The following is a 4,343-nucleotide window of genomic DNA, read 5'->3' as shown; positions in this document are numbered from 1 at the left end:
TTCCGATTTTGCTTACTTGCTTGATGTTGATCGTGATCATTCCATGCATTCTCATTCATATAACATGCCTACATTTGAAATCAATATAATAGAAATGTCAACTTTCAATCTTGGCACGGATGAAAATCCTAAACTTATACAAATTGCTCAAGAATTAACTATTGAAGAGAGGAAAGAATTTGAGAGAATAATTAAAAAATACGAAATAGTGTTTGCTTGGACGTACGAAGACATGCCAGGAATCGATCAATAAATCGTAACTCACCGTATTCCGACATACCCCGATGCTAAGCCCGTGAAACAGAAACTCCGACGCATGAGACCGGAATGGGCAGATAAGATCAGAGAAGAAGTGAAGAAGCAGTTAGAAGCAGGGTTCATCGAAGTAATAGACTATCCCCCTTAGGTCGCAAATGTAGTGCCCATCGCGAAGAAGGACGGCAAAGTGAGAATGTGCGTCGATTATAGAGATCTTAATAAAGCATGCCCAAAAGATGAGTTCGCATTGCCTCATATTGACGTATTGATCGATACTGCAGCATCGAGCGTCTTACACACGAATGTGGACGGTTTCATGGGCTACATACAAGTTCAAATGGCCGAGAAACACAAAGCAAAAACCTCGTTCACAACTGAGTGGGGAACATACTGCTTCAGGGTGATGCCGTTTGGTTTGAAGAATGCCGGGGCAACTTACCAGCGAATGGCTACAGCACTATTCCAGGATATGATACACAAGGAGGTAGAAGTTTATTTCGCTGCACTCGAGAAGTTCTTGGCCCGAATTGCCGAATTCAAGCTGAGGTTGAACCCGAAGAAGTGCTTCTTCGGCGTTTCATCGGGGAAAATCTTAGGCTATATAATCGGAAACAAGGGAATTGAGGTAGATCCCGACAAAGTGAAGGCCATACGAGAAATGCCGGTACCAAAGAATGAAAAAGAAGTGAGAGGGTTTCTGGGACAGGTTCATTATATCAGCCGGTTCATAGCAAGACTCACTGCAATCTGCGAGCCGATCTTTAAGTTGCTACGGAAAGATCAACCCACGATTTGGAATGATAAGTGTCAGCAGGCCTTAGAGAAGGTCCGGGATTACTTGTCTAATCCGCCAATTCTGAGACCGCCTAAACTGGGAAAACCGCTGCTCCTCTATGTGGCAATCGAGGAGCGATCCATTGGGGCAATGCTGGCCCAGGAAGGGGACACGGGCGTGGAGCACGCGGTATATTATCTGAGTAAGAAGTTCCTGGAGTACGAGCTTAAGTATAACATGATCGAAAAGACGTGCGTAGCAGTAGTATGGCTAACAAAGAAACTACGACACTATTTTCAATCTTACAAAGTGATCATTATTTCCCGGATGGACCCCGTGAAGTATCTGTACCGAACTCCGTCTCTAACAGGGAAGCTAGCCCGATGGTTGTTGCTTTTGTCCGAGTTTGATATTGAATACGTAACGAAGAAGGTTATCAAGGGGAGGGCCGTAGCAGAATTTCTGGCCAACCAACCCCTGAGCGCAGAAGAAGAAGAGATAAACTATGATTTCCCCGATGAGCACTTGAACGCAATAGAAGTTATACCATGGAAAATGTTCTTTGATGGAGCAGTTAATTCGAATGGAGCCGGAGTAGGGGTATTACTTATCTCACCAGAGGGAGAAAGGATCCCGATGGCAAAGAAGCTATCCTTCCCTCTCACTAACAATATGGCCGAATATGAAGCGTGCATCTATGGGTTGGAGTCATTAGCAGCACTGGGAGCATCATATGTTGAAATTTGGGGCGACTCAAAACTGATTATCGAACAAGCGCAGGGAAACTGGGAAGTGAGGGAAGAAAGGTTGCTTCCATACCTAGACCAGCTAGAAGGGTTGGCACAAAGATTCAAGGAATGTCGTTTTTATCATATCCCTCGAGCACAGAACCGGGCTACGGACGCTTTGGCCACTTTAGTGTCAGTTTGGGACAACCCCCGGAACCTTGCCTCGAAACCGTTGGTATTGAGGAGATCTCACAAACCATGCTACGAAGACGTAATGCTGTTAGGGGAAGATGAAAAGCCGTGGTATTTCGATATCGTGAACTTTATGAAAAGTGGAACATACCCGGCAGAGTCAGAACTTAGGGATCAAGCTGTGATTAGAAGGTTAGCTCAGCAGTTCGTCATCCACAACGACTTGCTTTACAAAAGGCACATCGATGGGTTACAACTGAGATGCTTGGATGCGGGAGAAGCCCGCGAGGCAATGGAATCAGTACACTCGGGAATTTGTGGGGCCCATATGGTAGGAGTGGTGTTAGCAAAGAAAATCATAAGGCAAGGCTTCTACTGGCTCACCATGGAAAGAGATTGTAACGAATATGCGAAGAAATGTCACGATTGTCAAATCCATGGGGATTATAGTCATCTACCGGCCATGGAATTGCATGTGTTGGCACCTATTTGGCCATTTGCGGCTTGGGGCATTGATATCATCGGGGAGGTAAGGCCTAATGCTTCGAATGGGCACAAATTTATTGCAGTCGCCATTGATTACTTCAGCAAGTGGGTAGAGGCAGAGTCGTTTGGCAAGTTGGGGTCTAAACAGAGGAGGAAGTTTATCGAAAAACACTTAATCACCAGATTCGGAGTGCCTCATCACATAATCACAGATAATGGGGTCTAGTTTCAAGGAGAAGTAAGAAGTCTCTTCCGAGAATATGGCATTGAACATCACAGATCTTCTCCGTACCGTCCACAAGCTAATGGGGCAGTAGAAGCAGCTAATAAGAATCTTAAGAGGATTCTCGTAAAAACGGTGGAATCACATCGGAATTGGCATGAGCAGCTCCCACTCGCATTATGGGCTTATCGCACGACAGTCAGAACCTCGACTGGGGCGACACTATTCTCCTTGGTATACGGAACAGAAGCAGTCCTCCCGATTGAGATCGAAAAGCGATCGTTGAGAATCGCAGTGGAAGCAGAGATTCCCGAGACGGAATGGGTGAAGAAGCGATATGAGCAGTTGGCTTTGGTTGACGAGAAAAGGATGGAAGCCCTTTACCATGTACAGTTATATCAAAGAAGGATGGCTCGAGCTTTCAATAAAAAGATGAAGACCAGTCCTATCAAAGAAGGAGATTTGGTGCTGAAACAGATTTGTGTGACGCACACCGACCCTAGGGGCAAGTTTAAACCTAACTGGGAAGGGCCATTCGTCGTGAAGAAGATACTAAGCAAAGGAGCGGTGAAGTTAACTACCATGGACAGCATGGAATTCTCCGAACCTACCAACCTGGATAGGCTTAAGAAATACTTTTCATAAGAAAAAAAAAAGAAAGAAAAATTCCCGATAGGTTGAAAACCCGCAAAGGGCGGCCTATGCAACAATAAGGGACATCCCAGTGGGTGAAAACCCGAAAGGGCACTCATTTGAAAATTCCGGGATAGTAAAAGGAGAGGAGAAAAATCACCGGGATCCGAAAACCGAAAGGCGGGTCCTGGTAACAATAGTTATAACTTGAGCAATTACAAAAACAATGTATAAGAGGCTAAGTATTTCTGTTGTTTGTAAATAAATAAAAGCATGAATATATTTGACGAGAATGATTGGAATCATCATAATCTACTGAATGCATGGTAATATGAATCATGAGTTATACATTTCCTACCTTACTTTTCACAATAAAAAAAAGCCTACCTGCTATCCACCCCACTCCCTATACATCAGCTATACATCGGGGTAACTCTAATGAAAACTACAAAGCAATACATAATAAGCCTAATATGGAGGGAAGTCCCAGTAGGCCTCAAACCCCCTCAAATGCGATGCCCGCTCCGTAGATAAGGTCTCCTCGGTAACTCGGAGCCTCTCCTCAGCAACTCGTGCTCTCTCCTCGGCAGCGAGGCGTCCTGTGGTCTCAACATGCACCCTCTCCTTGGCAGCGAGGCGTCCAATCGTCTCATCACGCGCCCTCTCCTCAACGACAAGACGTCCAGCAGTCTCTCTCCGCATCACCCCCGACCAATGGTCGTTCCGCTCTTGGTATACCTGGCCAACCCTGGCGTCGGCCTCCAGCACCGACTCACTCCATCTCCGCTCATGGGCGTGAAGATCGCTCTAAAAAAAAGAAAAAAAAGAAGAAAAACAGATAAGAAGCAGCATAGGCAAGAACAGAAATCATACATACATGCATGCATTCCACTACACTAAAATAAAGTAAGGATACATACCAGGTGATCGGCACAGCGCAAGCTGAGGCGGACTCGGAGGTAACCAGATAGTCCCACATAATCTGTACAAGTCTCTCTCGTAGTCTGTGAAGCGTCGGAAGGGTCAAATGGCACCCTCGACGTGAAGA

Source organism: Euphorbia lathyris, chromosome 8 (assembly GCF_963576675.1).
Source record: "Euphorbia lathyris chromosome 8, ddEupLath1.1, whole genome shotgun sequence".
Lineage (NCBI taxonomy): Eukaryota > Viridiplantae > Streptophyta > Magnoliopsida > Malpighiales > Euphorbiaceae > Euphorbia > Euphorbia lathyris.
The sequence above is the reverse complement of the archived record's forward strand: the minus strand, read 5'-3'. Positions refer to the sequence as shown.